Source organism: Triturus cristatus, chromosome 2_1 (assembly GCF_964204655.1).
Source record: "Triturus cristatus chromosome 2_1, aTriCri1.1, whole genome shotgun sequence".
NCBI lineage: Eukaryota > Metazoa > Chordata > Amphibia > Caudata > Salamandridae > Triturus > Triturus cristatus.
In genome coordinates this window covers 233,710,483-233,731,674 of record NC_140581.1, presented here as the reverse complement: position 1 = coordinate 233,731,674, position 21,192 = coordinate 233,710,483, and the positions used below count along the sequence as shown (strand labels likewise).

Genomic DNA, 21,192 nt, shown 5'->3' with positions numbered 1-21,192 from the left:
GGTGTGCAAATTCCGAACACTAGGTTTTATATCCATATTCCGGCCAGTCCATTGCCGAATATTTGCAAAGGAACTGCCCCTTAGGCCACTGTTCTCATTTATAAGGTCCTCTCTATGACCTTTGGTGCAACCTCAAAACAACCCTAAATCTGGTGCTTCCGCAGATTGTATTGCCCGGCATCGCGTTCTACGAGACCCCCACGTGCCCGTAGAAGAGGATCGTAGAAAGAAATCAATCCGCACCACTCATGCTTTCACAATACCTCCACGATCCCAGGGTGCAATATAGAACTGATCTGCAACAGCCATGCGCGGTTGTGTACCTGGGCAACCGGTCTGTGACAACCTATGAGCTGGGGAGGCGCATGCGCTGTGAAACCTTTATTACATAAGCGGAGTTCATTCATGGACATCTTGCACATCGCCGCCTCTGCGAGGGCTACAAACAACGCCGTATCCTCTGACCTCACCTCATTTATTTTATGCAACCTACAACGGGATGCAACCCGCGAAATCAGAATATACACTTCACACAAAGTGAACAAAAAAATGTGCAGGGAAGAAAATAAAACATAGACCCCCCAGGCAATGGGGGAGCCATGCACATGATGGAGAACAAGGGAAAGAGGACTAGGAATGAGTCCAGAGATCAGGGCATATGAGGGCAGATGAAACGTGATGGGTAAGTGGAGTGGTAGGGAAAGGAGAGTACACACTGGCGCTGGTGAAGAAAATACCATGAGGTGTGAGTACGAAGGCGGGGCGATGAGGGCACACGCTGAAACTGAGGGAGTAGATCACCGTAGGTAAGAGAAGGTCATAGAAGTTTGTGTGTGTTTAGGCAGCACAGGCACCAATCACCTTGTGGGTGGATAAAAAACAAAATGTCTGCAAGGCATTGTATCAGGGGTCAGTACAGGATAAATAAAGATGAAAAAAGAAAGGGAGGGAGTGGCAAGTGAAAGAGAGAAGAAGAGATTAAAAATGAAATGGGAACAAAACAAGTAAGAGAGAGAAGGCGAACAAAGAAAAAAGTTGAGTGGAGAAAAGTGACAGTGGAGGATGGGTGGAGTGTGCGAAAGGGAGAGAGGCTGGAGTAAGAGAGGAATAGGGAAGAGAAAGGGGCATATCAACGGTCAGCAGTAGGATGTGTGAGGGTGACTAGCATAACACAGAAGAGTAGAACAATGGAAACGGTGCAAATGGCAGAGGTGAAAGAAAGTGTAGAGAGAAGTGGAAAGAAATGAAATAGAAGAGCTAAGAGAAATTAAGATGTGCGAATAGGGGCTTGCATTGGAAAGGAAAAGGCAATAGGAGAGAAAGGAGGAGTAAAGGGGGACCCAGAGTAAAGATGAGTGGGAGCCTGGTCCGTGAGTCTACCTATGTCTAGCTGAAGCCCGGATGGAGTGTGTTATTAGCTTCGGTATAGCACTTCGATCTGTTGGTGAACACCATGGATTCCTTTCATGCAGCAGAAAGCCTGTGAGGCGCCCCATGCAGTCTGCTGCTCGGCTCTTGCTCCTCGCTGTCCGTGGTTCTCAACAGAAACAAATATCAAACCATGATTCATTCTAAGATATAGACAATTCTCTCACCCGAGTGAAATCAATCTCAAACCACTGCACCATAAAAAAAGATCTTTGAAAGTATTATAGTGCCAAGTTTTCAGCCACTGCAGACATTTGGCGAGAGCGAAGTTTAAATAATGAATGCACAAATCAAAATGGGAGATGACAGAAATGTGACGGGTCACATCTTGACCTTTTTTATTTTTAGAGTTGCATTTCTAATGACTCTTTATACGACACACTATAAAAGAACAGCTTGCAAGGCAAAGTTAGCTGCAGTGCCTTTTAATGAACTTGTAAATGGGAGCTGTTGCATCCGGCACTACGGGTTTACAAAAATATGGTTGCAGTGTTGAGATAATGTAAAGATTGTAATGATTTATATTCTGACTGAAGTAGAATTAATGTATATAATGCTTCGTTTAAAAAAAAAAAAACTAAAATTCTTTATTGGTATTTGTATACGAAAACATTACATAAAGGCATCATAAGAGAAGATAACATTTGGGCCATTCAGTTCTCAAGGTGCGCAGATACTTCCAGGGTGTTATCCACGGGGCTAATAGATATTCCCAATAATTTTAACTTCAGAGCTTTGCTCATTGCCGTTATTTCTCAGTGTTCCTCAGGGGAGTTGTGATTGTTGCCACATATCTCAATAAAATACAATAGATCATAATGCAACTTGTAAAATAATATTATAATAACATTTTAACAAATATGGCATCCTGGGGTCAGCATTCATGCTTGGTATTCAGGTTCTGCATCTATGTGGCGATTACTACTCCTTGACATATGCGGGTCTCTGAGACTAATATGTAGCTGACAGGGGGATTCTCTGAATTCAGCTGGGTTTTCTCTTCTCATCCATCTGGGCCTGATGAAGTAGATCCAGGGCTTTCTGCTAACTGTTACCCACTATGGTTGCCCCTAGAGGGGCTCTCCCTATTATCTTCCTTCCTGCTATCCCATGCCTGTAACACCTCAGACCACAGCCCCGCAATTGTCAGTCGCCGCATCTTCTTTCATTTAATGCTCTCTCCTCTGCCCTGGGCCAGGCGTTCACATCTCGTTCCCAATCCACCAATCTAGGTCCCATCTTCACCTGCCATACAGGACAATAAACATGCTAGCACCTCATTGAGTTTCGCTAAAATCAAGCACCAGCCATAATGTCGGTTTGGACAATCCCACACTATACGTGCAAATCCCACATCTGGTGTTCAACATCTCCGGCTCTGCTGCCCCAAAGCCCCATACATAATATTAGGTCTCTGGGGGGTGAGGTAGGTCATGTGCAGAAAATTGAATTGCGTAAACTTAAAGTTAGTGTTCCTAGAAGTTTTCTTCGGGCTGCTTATGACTCTACTTCACTCCACCTCAATCTGCTCCCTGCCCACTGAGGCTCCCCATTTCTCCCTTCTATGTGGTAGGGGTTGTATGGCCATCTCTAAAACGATATGCATGTTTCAAGGGAGCGTGTAACCGGGTCGAGACTGCCTTCCATAAGATAGTTTGCTTCGTGAAACACTTGTATGCCGAGATACTTAAAGGAAACCAGGAGCCCAGTTAATGTCTGTCGGGAGGGTTGCGGGTTGATGTAATAAGGGCGCTATCGGGGAAAACATGTATCTTGGACTTATTAACTCAGTCCTGTCATTGCTGCAAACTCCTCCAGTATGTTCAGGCATGAGTTATCCCCTGTGTACCATCTCTCAGATCTAGTAATAAGTCATCCACATATAGGGAAATGTGTTGCCTTCCCCCCCTGAAGCAAACTGTGTTGTGTCCCTTCCTGTCTAAAACGCTCTACTAAGGCAAACAATAGTGGGGACAATGGGCAGCCTTGCCTGGTCCCCCTGTGGACATCATAGGAGGCTCAGACTACGCCTCCCGTCCTGATCCTTGCTGTGAGGCTAGTATAAAGCAGCCATATCCATCAAAGTCACCCATCTCCCAGTCCCATCTTCTTCATAACAAGCATTAAAAAATCCCATCTCAGGAAGTCAAATGCTTTTTTCCTAGTCAACCGCCATTACTATGGCATCTGGGTTGTCGTCTATGTCATGGTGGAATAAGACGTGGTAAAGTTTTCTGAAGTTGATCTAGCGGGTATGAATCCATTTTGGTCAGTCTCTACATATGTGGAAGCAGTCTCGTGGCTAGGATTTTACTGAGTACCTTGAAATCCATGTTTAACACGGAGAGTGGCAAAACTCAGACAGACTGGCTATTCCAGATTTGGTTTTCAGTAAAGGGACCACTAATGCCTCCCTGGTGGAGTCCGGCAACCGACCAATGCATAGCGAGTCCGTGTATACCTTCACCAAGGGGGGTGCAAGGAGTGGCACAAATGCGGAATAAAACTCTTCTGGGAGCCTGTCTGTTCCCGGAGTTTTACCCTTATCCATGTCTTTAAAAGCGGCATGGATTTCTTGTACAGATATCGCTTCCCCCAACGTTTTCCGCACAGTAGGAACTACCGTACTTAGCCTTTGTACTTGTCTATGGTCTTGGGTGGTAGTTCGATCGGTTTCTTACATAAGGTGGTGTAGTACTCCCAGATGGTGGAATTAATAACTTTAGGCGAATACGGTGTGGCCCCTTTAGTATTCACTAATTGGGTAATGGGTGTACCCCTGCTCTCAGGCCTAACCAGCCAGGTCAAGAGCCTTCCTGATCATCCCCCTTCCGCATGTTGCCATTCTTGGTAAGCACGGAGGTCCAGCAGACGCAACCTTTCCAGGGATGCATCATATTTACTCTTGGCCTCCAAGAGCTGCACCATGACCACATATCCTGCCCCAAGTCTATTGTTCAGCGAGTGTATTTGAGATTCAAGTGTGTGGAGTTCCCTACTGAGTTCTCGCCTCGCGCCCACCGTCTGTCCCATGCACTGGCCTCTCACCACTAACTTAAACGCATCCCATTCAACTAGGGAGGAACTCTCCGTAGTCTGGTTCGCCCGGAAGTAATCCGAGATAGAGGGCTGTAATGTGTCTCTGAAACAGGTGTCTTCCAAAAGGGCGGGGTCAATGAGTATAACCGGGATGGCCACATATTTACGGACAGGGGAGACGCTCAGAAGTAATGGGCTGTGGTCTGATAATGTGTGTCCCAAGTATACCATGCTAGTCACTTCCGAGCTAAGTTGAGCCGAGCAGAGAAACCTGTCTAACCGTTTGTGCAGGCAATAAAGAGATGAAAAGTAGGAGTATTCTCTTTGTTGCCCGTGCTGCAATCTCCAAATGTCTATAAGCTGCCATAGCTCTAGCCAGTCTTGGAAACATCTTGATATTGCAGTTGTTAGCGTACCCCGTACTGGGGCAGTAGATCTATCTAGGTGTACGTCCACCGCACAGTTAAAGTCCCCTCCCAGGAGTAGGTCACCCGCCGCCATTTTTGACAGGGGGCTGCACAATTTCTGAAGGAACAGTGTTTCATCCTGATTGGGGCATATGTGCTCCCAAACTTAGCCTCTCTGCCCAATAATCTGCCCTTCACTATTATGTAACGTCCCTCTAGGACGGTCAATAAACCTGTAAGTCGCCTCAAATGGGGCACCCACTCTCAACCACAGCAGGGCTCCCCAGGAAAATGCTGAGTATGATGTTGCAAACAATTGCCCACGCCATCTCCTCCAAAGGCGAACGCCCTCTTCCGCTGTGAGATTTTTATTATGGCGTTTGGCTAGGGACCCCATTCCCTGTACATTCCAGGACAGAAGTTTTATTTCCCTAAGGGTGTTGCTCATAGCGGTCATTGAGGCATAAGGTATTTCGGCCCCTCCCCAACTCCCCATGATATTGCCCAGCTGGGCACCATAGTTAGAGCAGAATTATAGTCGGACCCCTGAATGCACAAACTTCACTCCCAAAAACAAACTCCCCTACCCAAAGGCAGCAGCGCCAACAGCAAGCCGCCCAAACCCAAACCAAAACATTATGAATAGAATGCCACCTTTAGCTTACCATTAAAGATAATGGGGTAACCCAGTAACCCTCAGAACCTGGGCGTTTTGACGAAGCAAATAACAATGGTTCTGTTGGGAATCACAAAAGCTTAGTTAAATGTGTTATCAATACATACAGTCAATGTTTCAGTATTCATTTAGTAAGTAACACAAAAGCATACACATAGGCCAAAGCAAGAGATTCTGAAATTAAATTCGTTTTTACTCTGTCGTATGTATCAAAATATTCAGCAAAATATATACAGGACTAACCCACCGTAAGGCACATAGAACATAAAACAATTAGTGACTGAACGTGCTTGGTGACAAAGAATTGACCACAAATTCACATATAACATATATATATATATATATACAATAATAAACATAATTATACAAAAAAGTCCAAAGTCGAAAGCATAAACCACAACAGGATATAATTCTCCTAATTCAAATTGTGGGATTGCGGAGACAAGATGGACGAGTAACGTCGACGTTTCGACCCTGTAAAGTAGTGCCGGATTATATGCATCTAGAGCGGGTCTTCATCAGGACGGAAATTGGGAATGGCAGGAAAGGGGATACCCCAAGGGACTCCACAGCAGAGCCAGAAAAAGGGCCTGGTATAGACCACGAGAAACTTTACTGGAATTACAATCAAAGGATCGAACAATGGATAAACTGATATGCATAACAACTTTCAGCACCAGAAGCAAAGAAATAAAAAATGTCATTAAGAAGTATTGAAACTTGGTGGGAACAGAAATCGGTATGACTGAGGCACCTATGTTTTCATTCAAACGGGCAAAAAACATCAAGGACTTTGTAGTGTCATCTTACTTAGAACCACCTCCCATACCTGATATAAGATCACAACTCAGTCTGCCACGAATTACAGGACACCACAGATGCAGCCATTGTAAGGCATGCCAATATACTACACCTGGAACTATGTTCAGACACCGTGGAAAGACATATGCCCTTGACCACTTCACAAATTGTAATAGCCAGAATGTTATCTATGCTATCAGATGCCCATGTGAGCTTATCTATGTGGGTCAGACGACCCAAAAAGTCAAAAATAGGATCCTGCAACATCAGAGTAGACTAAAATGCAAGACCCATGGAACTCCCCTAGTCGAACACTATACAAATGCAGGACACACCCAAGAACACCTGGAATGGTGGGTACTAGAAAAAATCGTAGTACACCAAAGGGGAGGGAATATTGCAACCTCTCTCAACTATAAAGAGTGCCGTTGGATTCATGTTCTTGAGGCGACCAGCCATGGCCTCAATGAGCATGAAGAGACGTATTTACAAATGAGTAAACTGTAAGATTACTCAATAGTTGAGTTTCTTCAATCCTAGAATGTAAAAACATCGTTATCCCCTGGCTCTTTTATCTCTAGTCAGGCCGACTGTGATGGCGGGCACATGTGATCATTGCGATGGAATACTCTCCTCCAACTATCTTTGTTCATTACATTATGTTCATTACATTGTGTTGTTTCATGGGCATTATGAACTACTGTACTAGTTGCTGATGTAATATATACTAACTGATAACTGAGGCCCATAAAGTTCATTGCTATATGTTATATAATACAACCATGACAATGATGAACCAAACTAGCCTAACTTGTACAGTTTGGGTTAAATTTATTGTGGTGAAATGCATTCACAAAGGCACTTTACTATTGCGGTCTCATTTTCATGAATTACTGAACCAGTGCCTTAAAACTGTTCGATATAATTGACTTGTATATGAGAGAAATCTATTGTGGAAGAGATTCCTGAGACAAACCATGTTTATGCATTGATGTGTATACACTTACGGTCATATGTTTATAAATTACTGAACCAGTACTTTAAAACTGTTATATGTAATTGCCTTATATATGAGAGAAATCTATTTCGCCATCTACCTGGGAGCTCCCGAAGCCACCCTCAACAAATTACAGCGAATTCAGAACGCCGCTGCCCGGCTTCTCACGAACACCCCGGCCAGAACTTCGGCTAAACCAGCTCTTAAACTCCTGCACTGTCTCCCAATAAGAGAAAGAATAATATTCAAGGCCCTCTGTCTGGCGCATAAACTTCTACAAAACAAGGGCCCCCCCATTCTTAAAAACCTAATCACGCCCTACAAAGCCACAAGGCCTCTCCGCTCGGATCACGAACACCTTATCACAATCCACAGAGTAAAAAAGGCACGCACAGGAGGTCGGCGATTCTCGGTGAACACGGCTAAAATGTGGAACGCCCTACCTCTCAAACTCAGGAGTGAACCCAATCATCTCCGCTTCAGAAAACTTTTGAAAACTCACGTCTTCCCTTGACCCACCCCTTCTTTCCTCTCCCTGGTCACCCCACCGAATTTGCTGTCTTGGTTTTCAGCGCTGGGATGCTTCCGGGTTACTATGCGCTCTATAAAACCCACATTCATTCATTCATTTTGTAAGAGATCCCTGAGATAAACTGGGTTTATGCATTTATATGTATACACTTCCTTCATTGTGAATAAACACTGCGCTCTTCGGCAAAGCTTTAGCAGACGCGTGATCCGTTTCACGGGATTCCTGACCGCGTTTTGCGAAACGAGTCGGCTTCCCGCACGTACACGCTAATTGAGATTACGTCATATAAGCCGATTTCACCCTTCACTCGCTGTCATTAGCTGTCGAGTTACAGACAGACACAGAAGTCTCTACAGAGAACACCTAGTAAGTCTTCATTACATCGCTGCTTTATGTTCACCGTGCCACCGTATGGAACCCATGCGATCTGTTTGGTGCTCTTGGGTATTTGACACCGCTGTCAACAGATCAGAGTGATATGAAATGCACGCTCGTAAATTAGCACACTTCCCGGTAGATTCAAACCGTCGAATCACCGTCCCATTCAATTTCCTGTTAAGTTTTAACATGCACCATTCTAAATGTAATAATTGTGTACTCTTTAAGATTACCTCTTTCCGTACGGACAATACATTTAATATGATCCTTCCGTTTTTAATTAGCCGTTTATTCACTATCAATTCACTTCAGCCTTTCCAAGTGGCTTTAACCATGCCGTTCTATTTACAGTATGTGGCGATCGTTATGACGGCACCACCTTCTTCCAAGAGGAAAGAATAACTGCCAAGGTATGTTCCTTCGCCCGTACCACACTATCCTAATTAGTACAATAGGGAAGCCATGATACTATTCCCATTTCCTCTATTTCATTACAGAATAGATGATCTATTGAGGTGTCGGTTGACATCTCACTAAACGTGACATCAGGAAATTCAAACCCTGTAATACTTTGATACCAGGTGAGCAATTTTGCCGCTTTAAGTAACATTGAGTCTATCTCAAGTTACGTATACATACACATGGCCCTTATGTAAATATCTTTTGCACTTACAGGCTGCCATTCCCAATTTCCGTCCTGATGAAGACCCGCTCTAGATGCATATAATCCGGCACTACTTTACAGGGTCGAAACGTCGACGTTACTCATCCATCTTGTCTCCGCAATCCCACAATTTGAATTAGGAGAATTATATCCTGTTGTGGTTTATGCTTTCGACTTTGGACTTTTTTGTATAATTATGTTTATTATTGTATATATATGTTATATGTGAATTTGTGGTCAATTCTTTGTCACCAAGCACGTTCAGTCACTAATTGTTTTATGTTCTAAGTGCCTTACGGTGGGTTAGTCCTGTATATATTTTGCTGAATATTTTGATACATACGACAGAGTAAAAACGAATTTAATTTCAGAATCTCTTGCTTTGGCCTATGTGTATGCTTTTGTGTTATTTACTAAATGAATACTGAAACATTGACTGTATGTATTGATTACACATTTAACTAAGCTTTTGTGATTCCCAACAGAACCATTGTTATTTGCTTCACCTTTAGCTTACCAGGCGGAGGACTCTCTTGAGGCGGGGGGACATGGTGTGGCTCCAGCACATAATGCCCGTCCCGGCCTTCTTCTGGTACCGCGGGTCGCCCCGGTGGTCTGTGAGGGCTCTGCACTCCGCTTTACTCCATCACCCAAAGGGACAAAACCAAAAATCCGAAACAATATTTCCATGTGTCCCACTTAAGCGCCAGTGTAGGAGTGCATCAGATCTCTAATAGGGTCATCAAAAGCTCTTTATATTATGTCATCTGCATATTGAAGTGTCACTTTTGGCAAGTGTGTCTCACTGCCAGCGGAGTCCCCTGAATCCGAGGCCGCATACCTTGACTCTGACAAAGCGTCCATTCCCGGTCTTGCTTCTGTTGGGTTATGATCTGTGCTACACCCTGCAGTGCTGCTCTCCTGTAATGCTCCGTCTGTGAGGCTGTAGGTTTCTGCAACTAATCCCTCCTCCTTGAATGTCGTTGCCTTTTCCTGGCGGGAGAGTTCGCTGTGCGGTAGCCAATCTGCTGTTTCGGCAAAGGAGCCTTGTAGGCTTCTAGCCAGGACCATGTTTCCTCTGGAGAATCGCAAAAGTGAATGTTGCAATCGAAAATGATTTCGAGTTTTGCTGGAAACATTAGGGAGTATTTTACTCCCGCTTTACGAAGGGCCTTTTTCGCTTCCAGAAAGGATGCTTGTTGGGCCTGTACTTTGTTCGCGAAATCTGGGAACATCAGCACTTTACTTTAGTCTTATCGTGTAGGGTCCATGTTTGCAGGCCTGTTGGAGTATGCTGTCGCGATCTCTATAGTGGAGGAGTCTTACCACCACAGGGTGGGGGGGGGATCACCCAGGTGCCAAGGGGTGGACAGGAACCCGATGAGCCCTTTCGAACACGAAAAACTGGGAGAGGCGGCCTGGAGCTACTTCTGTCCACAGCCATTTTTCCATGAATCTGATAATGTTCGATGCCTCGGCTCCTTCTGGGAGTCCGACTACCCTAATATTGTTAGGGTGACTGCGGCTTTCTGCATCCTCGTCCAGTCTTTCCAGGACAGCCACCCTGGTCGTGAGTTCCTCCTTCTTAGAGGTTGTTGCCTTTTGTTCCTTCTGTAGTTCAGCTACTGTGCACTGCCTCACCCTGTCTACCAGCTTATGATGTTCTGCCTGCAAAGTCCCAGGCCCACTGATACGCCCCAATGTCTTGCTGTAAGGTGGCCTTGGTATCTGTGATGGCAGCCAACATTTTGTCTAGGTGTGAATGGATTGAATCTTCTGTGCCAACATCCCATCCCCCTGCTTCTGGGGGTGTCGAGAGGCATTTCTCGTACTTGACTGCGTGCCCCCCTGTTTCTGTTTTGGTTTACCCATCCTGCCCACTGGTGGCGTCAATGCACTCTAATGGGGGGGACAAATCTAGGCCTCTCGATTCCAACATCACCTCAGTGGCACTGGGAAGTCCCAACAGGTCTCCCAAACTGTAGGAACTTTCCAGGTCACTCAGAGAATTCTGTTGGTGGGGGCACGTGCTCCAGGCCCTACTCCACCTCAGGTAGTCCTTCACTGTCTTAACTGGGCCCCGGGGCCTATGCCATCAGGCAACTCCAGTACTCAGTGCCATGAGGCGCCCACACGCCCTTGACACTTTGGTCCCGTAGGAGCCGGCCAGTTGCTGTCGGACCGGCATCCGTTCTCGCTCCGGCGTCAACCCCCGGACAGTCCAGAGTTAGGGTGTGGGTTCGAGTCCCTCACCAAGGCCCAAGTCTCTTACCAGGCAGGGACAGGAGAGGTAGGTATTTAACAGAGCAAGGGGGAGAAGGAGTCTCTTCGTTCACTCCTGTAGGATGCTCCGCCACTCTCAGCAGGGTCCAATTCTTCCCCTATCCCACTGAGGCCGCCCACACCAGGCCTCACGGCGGCGAGCTGCCAGTAGAGCACTGGCCTCCAGCCACTCTCATCGTAGATCTCTTCTCTCATTCACCGGGCCTCGAAAAAAGGCCCGACCTCCCTCGTCGATCAGGTCTACAGGGCACCCCGGGGCCTCTGCACCCAGCCCTCTGGGTCAGACACCAGGCATGCTCAAGCTCCTCACTGGCGACCAGCGGAGATAAAGCTCCTTGGCACAGTCTCAATGCCTCCACGGGGGGGGGGGGCAGGAAAGACAGTCCGCAATTGGGTACAAAAGAGGGGGGGAGCACTTATCCGGTCATGTAGGCTTTCCGGCTTCGCCACTCCCGACAGGAACCTCAGTTTGAGTCTCGGTAAGGCCTAGTTTGCCGATTTCTGCAGCAATGAGTACACGGGGGATCGTCCATCTCTCAGTCACACCTGCATCGCCCCCAGCACTGTCCTCACACCTGGCCTCGATGATGGCCCGACCTCCATTGTAGATCGCGTTCCCAAGTCTCGGGAACCTTCCAGAGTTGCTCACCCTGCGCCCTGCTCCTCTTCTGAGCCTCCGATGGCCGCAGTGCTCTGAACGGTTTCTAAAGGGATTCCAGCCACAGGTCTTCCCTTCCAGACGGTGGTTCCAACTCACTGTGGATCTTGATCGCCTTAGTTTGAAGGAGGAAGTCGCTGCTTCGGCCCTCTTCTTACTTGGCTCTCTCTTGTATGTGACCCTTTTATGCCCTGGTCTCTCACGTCTGCAGCCCTCACTGAAGCATGGCTGCCTCAGTCCCGGATCCCTCTTCGGTGCGTCAGCATGGAGCTCGTTGCCTACGCCCTCAGTTTCACTGCACTACCCCAGCGCCACCGCCGCAGTCCCTCAGCCTAATGATGCAGGATGTTTGTGAGGCCAAGAAGGAGCGCGGGACTCACACGTCCGTCATGTTTGACGTCTCGGCCACTCCCCAGCTATAAAACTTCATGCCTCAAAACGTAAACACAGGACAGCCTCAGCGTACCGGTGACCATGTTTACACCTATCGGCAAGCGAGGGTAGTCTATCTGTCTTTGTTTCTTTGTTGTTTGTTTGTTTTTCTTTCCTTTTTTCTTTTCTTCCTTCTTTCCTTCCTTCTTCGTTCCATCTTTCGTTCTTTCTTCCTTTTTCCTTCTTTCTCTCTCCCTCCCTTGGTAAAGTTAAAGAAAACAGAACATTTTAGAGTTTTTTGACTTGCAGCTTACAGTCAGAAAGCATAGGTAATTATTGCAAACTGTAAACGTTCAGTTTAAAGTTCCATGGCATGACACTGTCTAATAATAAGCAACACACGTTTTCATAAATTATGCTGCAGTTCCTCTTTTATGCGCTTCCTTCATTCTGCACTCTGGTTGGGACTGCAGATGGACTTTTTTGCCAATAGGTTGACTCTTCAGTAGGCGGATATACACATGTACAAGAGCAAAGCGTCACTCGTGAGAAGGGAGGCGCTGGCTGCAGAGAGCTGACCAATGCCCTATATGCTGACTGTAGTGGTGGGCGGGATCAGAATGTGATTGACACTATAATGGACCAATGTATGAAGAATGCTGGCTGAAAGCCCCACTATTGTATGTCTGTATATGTATGTATTTGTTAAAGGATTTTTTGGGAAAAAACAAAAGGCTTTGGCTAAAGCCAGACCTAAAAATAAACTTACATGTTATTTTGTGCTGTATGATGGTAAAGGGGATAAAAGCAGTTCATTTCCATGAAAACAATATTAGCAAAGATCTACTGAAAAAAATATTTATAGCAATTAACAGAACAGTCTTGGGGTATATTTTCTTTTGTATCTTTGTATTGTGAGAGTCCTACCCCAAATGACACCAAGAAAACCCTTTAAAAAAACAAATTTTAAATATATATATATATATATATCTAGCTCAGGGAGGACTAATGCACCTTTACATGTTGGCAACAGTCTGCTTCATATTATTTTCGTCATGGGTGCCCTTCAGCGCCCTTTCCTGGGGGATTTACGAGAGAAGATCGTCAGAAAACATCAGTCTTGGTGTCACCGAACATACATCCAACCCTCTCCCATGCCTTTTGTGTGAGAGAGTAGTGGCTAAGTAGAGCTGCTTACTTTAAAGATGGACTTCACTGTCCTGCGTTAGGTCAAAAGAAGATTCCTGGATATGTCTAGTGGGTTTGGACAGTCTCATTGTAAACGAGCATTGGTAATGCTAATAGGTCTGACCTTGGCTTGCTGGTATAATGGTTATTCTTTTCTGCATGTTTATTGCATGCATATGGCACACAAACAAGCAATCATTGGCAAAACCAATAGGTCGCTCCAATGTGAGATCTATTGGCTTTGCCAGTGTTTCTTCGCCATGTTGCAACACGGCTGAAAGTAAAGAAAAATAGCTGTATGACACAACCAGCATTGTCTGCGTCATTGTACTTTTGTTTTTCCCTTTCACTTTCATCCATGCTGCACTGAAGCCAGCGCTGCTGTACAATATGGATAAAGAAACATTGGCAAAGCCATTAGATCTCGCCTACACAAGACCTATTGGCTTTGCCAATCCTGTTTTTTGGGGGCTGTGTTTTTTAGTTCAAGCAAGGAAGCCTCTAGGTAATCATCGCACTATTTTAAAATCACATGCCACTGACCGTGATTTTAATGTCCGTGATTTTAATACTTTTTAATAATTTGTTGGCCGAATTCTCACACCCAGTGTTATTAACTCCTGACCTCCCAATGTTTCCTCAGCAAAGTACTCCTCTGCTAACCTCCTCCTGGCTCCTCTTAGCAGTCTGACTGGCAAACCTGTGTAATAAACTGTGTTTGGCAAAGCAAAATGTTTTCTTACGTGTCTGTAGCAAAAATTTAAATAGTAAAACATAATATTAACACCTAAAAATAACTAGTGGCAAAAATATGCTTTCATGTTTTGTACACGTGGCTCTTAAAAGCCCCTGCTTTGCGATTGCTATAATTGTTTTTGTTAGTGTTTTATGCATGCTCTGATGCATTTCACAATACATGTGAACATACGTGTATACGGGTCTATTGAGTCCAGATATTGATGTTCTGCAGTGCGCCATCACGTGTGTCACAGAGTACTGTGTTGGTCCTGAAATGTACTACGTGTATATTTGCAGGAAGTGTCTTTTGTGTATTCTTATGAACACTGTATAATCAATTCAGCGCTGCACCTGCCCCTGTATTAATAGTTCTGTGCAGTGCACATGCCACTGACAACTCTAAGATGTATAACACATTATATTTTTCACGAAACACTGAACAGTCTGTTTTTCGCACGCTATGTACATGAAATGGACTGTACGGTGCACAGCACAATACCCCCTGACACAAAGCACTAGATTAATCCTCCGGGGTTTAAAAATACAGCTCGTGTTTGTATAAATTTCTGGTAGTGTTCATTCCATGATGATGTCCACTCTATTACTGTACTGCACTCTATGCTGCACGATGAGCCGCAGCATGTGGCATAAAGGCATTATGCTCACAGGGAGACATGCTAAGGTTGCTTGGAGTGCTGTGCAGAGTGCATACCGGGCCCTCAGTACCAGGCACACGCAAGACATACCATTGAAAACGATCTCAACTCTACACTACGGTGTTCTTAACAGAAGCACTCTGATGTACATCATATCGGTTCTGTTAGGACTACTAGAGCAAAGCAGAGTCTGGACGATTACCAGTAAGATGTCTGCATGTGCCTGTATTCTCGTCGATGCACAGGGGAGCACATATCTCAGACAAATAGAACATGGTCTGCTATCCATGCCACAAGTACTTTGGTATTACACATCCAGTTTAATTCGATAGCATTGTTTCCCCCTGGATCCCTTATCTTATGCACATATGGATCAGGAGATTGTGTTAGTGAACCTGTGCCGTTTGTTTTGTGTACTGTGCCACGTGAGTTCTAAATGTGCACCGACAATGAGCGCACACAGTATACCATCGAAAGGCAGCTGACTGGGGAGCCAGGTTCGAGTCCCGGCGGTGCTGAGCAAACTGCTTAATTGTCCGTGCCTAAACCAAAAAAAACATAAATGTAATGTCCCTGTGCCTAAATAAGAAAAAAATAATTATGTTATGGTGGTCTTGTATAGCGTGAACTCAAGCGTTTTATCACACTGCAAAAATAAATAAAACATGCATTACTCTTTCCTATAAATGCTCTCACTTCGAATTCTGAATGCACAGTAAGTGTTACTAGATAAGAACAAGATTTACAGACCAGTTTGCAGAAATGCAGCACTCAGAAGGGTAAGACAGCATCTGATATTTGACCTCGATCTTTGAATACCCAGCAAGTGTGACGAGATAAGAACAAGGTTAAAGGCCTGTTGACAGAAAATGAGTTTGTGGAAGAATACAGTGAACACTGCTTTCTCATCGGGCGGGCCGAACTGAATCTGGACAACCTTAAGCAAAACCTGAGTTACAAACCACAAAGCCAATGGCAAGAGACGGGCAGTATGCATTCAAATGTCAAATTTCTGAAACCTCCCAAGATGTCTTTCGCATACCACACAGCTGCACTGTATGGTAGGCTGAGACAGAAAAAAGAAAACATGCTGCAGCCAAGAAGAGTCAGCCTCTAGTGAAGCTACAGACACATTGCAGTGTAACTGGGCTGACAAGTCAAGCAGAAGAAATGGCAAGCAAATATAAAGGAAAAGCCGATGTTCAGACATCTGAGCCCTCTGCTTGACTGCACAGGCAAGGTATTCTGTGTTCAGAACCTGCTGGTTGTCCTGTGGATCATTATTTGGGTTCAGACAAACTACATATGTACTAAGTCCCGACACTCCTATCAAAATAATTTTGGCATACCTGAATAAATATTTTATGAAATGGATCTCCAAATATATTAGCAAAGCAGAGGTGCATTCATTGGAAGTACAAGCAGAAAAGGTGCGGTCTAGAAGAGCTACATCCAACGGAGGTACATAAGCAGCAGTATAAAAAGTATAAGTGTGGGGGTGGGAGGTGTGCAGCCTTTGGAGGTAGAGACATCAGGGGTACAACCTAAGCACAGTAGAGGTTCTGCCTGCATAGGCATAAAGAGCAGAAGTATAAACAAGCGGAGGCACATGCTAATATGCCACAGTGTGCAGAGGTACAGTCAGCAGACGTACAGGCAACAGTAAAATAGTGGCCCACCAGAGCTACACGGAAGTGCACTTCTTTTCAGGTGGGTGTGCACATGTGATCAGAGTAAACATGTTGCTCATTGTGCATGGGAGACAACGGCCAATGCCCTTTGCTGTGTATATATATTTAATTAATCTTTTTTAAAAACTGAACCTGAAGACACAGCTAAGACTGTCCATAGGGCAGACCTAAAATCATTGTCCCTCGGACCACCCCCCTCAAGGCTGTGGCGTTCCTAAAGATGCAGCTTCAATTAAAAAAAGACAGAGGAGTACCTTTTATTTTCAAATCAAGAGCAAGATTCCATTTATGCACAATAATGTATTTGGGAACCCCAGGCGGGCAAGGAGTCTTTTCTGTTCATTTTACATGATGGCAGTAATTTTACAAAAGGATTATTTTGCTGTTAATGGGCCACGCTGAGATGCAATTACGCCCCTCGCTTAAAACTGCTCCTATTTCGTTTAAAGTAGAGGTGTCTTAAAATGTGCTGATATTGCTCTGACCTTCACCTCCTACCACTGAAAGCAGAATGCGGGAGTCCTCTGTGAACAATTGCAGACCAATGCCTACAGCTAGGGCCTTGATTTAGGGGTGGAAACAACAAACAAAGGATGGATGGGGAATATTTCATTTCTATTGCATGCTACCTTGTTTTTCACTTTTTATATTTTCTGGTCTTCAAGTTCTTCGGTAATACCTACCAGCAAAGCACATGTTATTGCAGCCGATGTCTCTTGCAGAAGTTTAATGAAGAGACACCACATGCCCCCTGAGTGCACTGATATGGCCAAGCGGAAGCAGCACATGTGACTGTTGGTGTGTATGAGAGTGCTTCTGGTGCGGGCTTGTCCGGCTCTCATCGTGAGGAAAAACTCAGGCAACATATCACATTTTTAGGTCTCGCTGAGGCCAGCGCATGCGCTGGCTCGGAGAGACATTTTGTAGTTGGGATTTTTAAAGTGCTGCCTGTGGCCTAAAGCTTCAGTGCACGTGAGCGTGCACGAGCGCATCCGCCAATCACTGCTGCGCGCGCACCACTCACGTGCTTGCCACCAAGCGATCGCGATCACTTTCGCTTTGATCGGGATCGCTATTACTTTCGTTTTAACATTTTTTTGCGTCCCGACTGCTTTAACATTTTTTTGCGTGGCGGTGAAACAAACCCGAACTGCTTACTGCTTTAACATAGTTTTATGCGCATGTTTGTTTTCTTTAATGGCGCCCGAATTATCTTCATCTTTCACAGTTGTTTGCGTGCGCACTTGGTTTTATTTAATGCCAGTGAAATATACCAGAACTGCGTTCAGCTTTCACAGTTCTTTGCTTATTACTTGTAGGCAGACAACAACGTTCACAAAGCACTTTATGATAACAATGTGCTTTAGATGGTGGTGAAACAAACTCGAACTGCTTTAAAAAAAAATTGAGCGCGTGTTTGTTTTCTTTAATGACACCCAAATTGTCTTCATCTTTCACAGTTCTTTGCGTGCGCGCTTGGTTAACTTTAATGGCGGTGAAATAAAACAAAAATGTTCAGCTGCCTCTTCCTTTAGCGATTTTGCATTACTCTTACTGCTAACACCCCCCTCCAACCCCTCAAACAGCACACCTTATCTTAAACACAGGTCACGATATCCTGCATAGCCATTCCTTTAATACAAACTGGCGCCACCTACATTTACATATTTAAGTGGATGAAAGACCGAAACAATTCACAGAATCAACTGTCGGTGGCTTTCCCTCGCCTGTAGCCACGTGTCCCAGCCTCCCGCTGACTGGCATGGGCATGATTTGTGATCATTTGTTTTCCTTCCCTATGTGTGTGGCCTAACTTAGCGCAACTGCCAGCGATCACACAGATATTCCGGGGCTTTGTTTCTACCGGTGTCATAACGTTCCCAACAAATGCAGACTACATTTTTTGAATGAATACCACAAATAAATGTTTTGGCAGGAAATTACCTGTTACACCAACTTAATGCACATGGAAATTGCTTTTACTAATTTTATATAGCGCAAAGTCGACCTGAAGGTAGGTTTGGGAAATATTTCATTAAGGCATTACGTGCACTCCATATGTCCCAGCCGCCCGTTGACAGGCACGGGCAGGATTTGTGATCACCGAATCTGCACAGTGGCACAACAAAGTAGGCTGACAGAAATAAAGAGCGTCAGTCACATTGCTTTATTTACCTTCTTTATGCCGCAAAGGCATGTGCGGATGACAGGCTTTCTGCCCAGCGAAGCCAACATCAGAAAAAGCAGGGCATAATTCCCATGTACACGTTTTAAAAAATATGTTCGAATGAGCTCTGCACGGCCGTGTCTCCTTCTCGCACAGAAGAAGTGGTGCTAACAATGCCGGGCTTCTTCCATGTTCAGCTTTCCATTGGAGGCAGGCGAAAACAAATGTATTTGTGCCCTTTCAGCACAACTGTGCAAAGTGTGCAGTATTGATGGCCCTGCCTGCACTGGGTGTACGAAGGAAGTGTGCCGTGCCGCTAGCCCCTTACCTTCACTATGTGTGTGGCCTAACTTAGCGCTCCTGCCAGCGATCACACAGTTATTCCGGGGCTTTGTTGGTACCGGTGCCACAACGTTCAAAACAAAAGCAGACTACATTTTTCAAATGAATACCTTAAATAAATGTATTTACCGGAAATTATCCGTTACTTCTACTTAATGCATATGTAAATTGCTCTTACTAATTTTATATAGCGCAAACTCGACCTGAAGGTAGGTTTGGGAAATATTTCATTAAGGCATTACGTGCACTCCATATGTCCCAGCCGCCCGTTGACAGGCACGGGCAGGATTTGTGATCACCGAATCTGCACAGTGGCACAACAAAGTAGGATGACAGAAATAAAGAGCGTCAGTCACATTGCTTTATTTACCTTCTTTATGCCGCAAAGGCATGTGCGGATGACAGGCTTTATGCCCAGTGCATCCAATATCAGAACAAGCATTGGCATAACCAAAAGGTCTCGCCTTTGGGACCTTATAAGTGTTTAGCTTTCAACAGTTGTTGTTGCACCAAGGATATTGTGCTGCATATTTAAATACTTATAAGGTCCCAAAGGCGAGACCTATTGGCTATGCCAATGCTTGTTTTCTTACTGATTGATTTGGTAATAGTGGCGTATTTTAGTGGGACTTGGTAGAATCACAAATTGGTAGTTTTCCTGTTGAACTGCACAAGTGGCAAATAGGATATTAAGTGTGATGCGAGAGAGAACTATGCTACAACACAGCCCTTCAGAGGACACAAATCCGTATCTATTCGGTATCCATAATTGTTTCAACTGAAAATTTCCTGCCAACAGACACAAAATGGCAGTATTGGTAAAAATGTGGGAGAATAACAGAATAATTTAAGAGCGCTAACAAAATTAAAGTGTGGCGTTGTTCTTACCAGCTTGCCGTTAGTGGCACACTTTTATATTTCTTGACCTGCAGCAGCTATTTCTGTGATAAGAGGTGGAGGGCAGCAACTTGTTTTTCCCCAGCTAGATGACAGGGATGGTTAGAGAGGGCATTCATTCATGGAGTGCTAGCCCAAAAGTGTTTATCAAGTGTTTGCAAATGTGGGAATATAATACTACTGATTCATTCAGAAACAGAGCAATGGAAATAAATAAAAAGCAAGCATGCTTAGAATGGGTTGAGTTAGAGGGTTTCCAAACAAAAGGGAGCACTAGAGTTGGTCCCTGCTTCGGCCCGAGGGGACTCGTGAGTGCGCTGCTCGTTTGCAAACAAAAGGGAGCACTAGAGTGGGTCCCTGCTTTGGCCCAGGGGCACTGGTGAGTGCACATTGCGATTGGAGCGTTTGCCTTCCCACAAAACAAACTGAGATGTATACGGAGAGTACTCCCCAGCAAGTACAATTTCTGGCGTTACCAGCACTCTCTGTATACTAAGGACAGTTTCAGGATACCACAGACTTGAAGTAGGAGACTTACCTATATTTATACATCTGCAGTTACATGACAGGATCTCGATCCTATCAGATACTGCCATTTTTTACTACTTGCAAATTTTGGGATTTCACGTCTGATTTTAAGAGCCCCTGATTAAGTCAATGGTAGAGCTACCAAATGACGAAACACAGCTGGAATTGTTTGGACGCATATGAAGACAGAAAATAAATCAGAAATGAAAATATAAACTACTGGTGGACTTTGAATTTTGGACAATAATTGGTGCGCAGGAGACTTTTGAATATTTACTTGAAGGCATTTTGTCTTCATAGATTGGAGCCGTTTCTCATCCTTGAAGTACTACTTTTACTAACGGATCCAATATTTTGGAGCACACATTTTGCGCACTGAAAAACCCTGCCACTTCCTTTTTATATACGCTTAAAAGAAGTTCCACCAAAGCGGATGAAAACAGTACTTGGGCCATGGGATATGGGATACTGATAAGAGAAATACACGAGGAACCACAGGAAATAGTATGCTACAGCCAATAGAAATGGTGGGAAAGTAAATGGCAAGCACACAAACCAATAAAATGAGAAAGGGCGGGATGTAAGTCCCTTTTAAGATTTTTTATAAATACAATAGATTTCAGAAGCACAGCATAAGCGATGTGCAGGTGAAACCTAAAAAGGAGACTGGAAGTAAATCACCCTCTAACTGGACACCCAGACTGCAGGCAAAATAAATAGCCTTTTTAAAGATGTACCACAAAAAAAATT

The 21,192-nt window shown here is 44.7% G+C and overlaps 1 protein-coding gene across 1 annotated transcript in view; it reads left to right on the top strand.

The window, feature by feature from the left end:
* The window catches only part of LMAN1 (lectin, mannose binding 1), a 249,386-nt gene that overhangs the window by 206,951 nt on the left and 21,243 nt on the right, over nt 1–21,192 (top strand). The gene's annotated exons all lie outside the window — the stretch shown is intronic.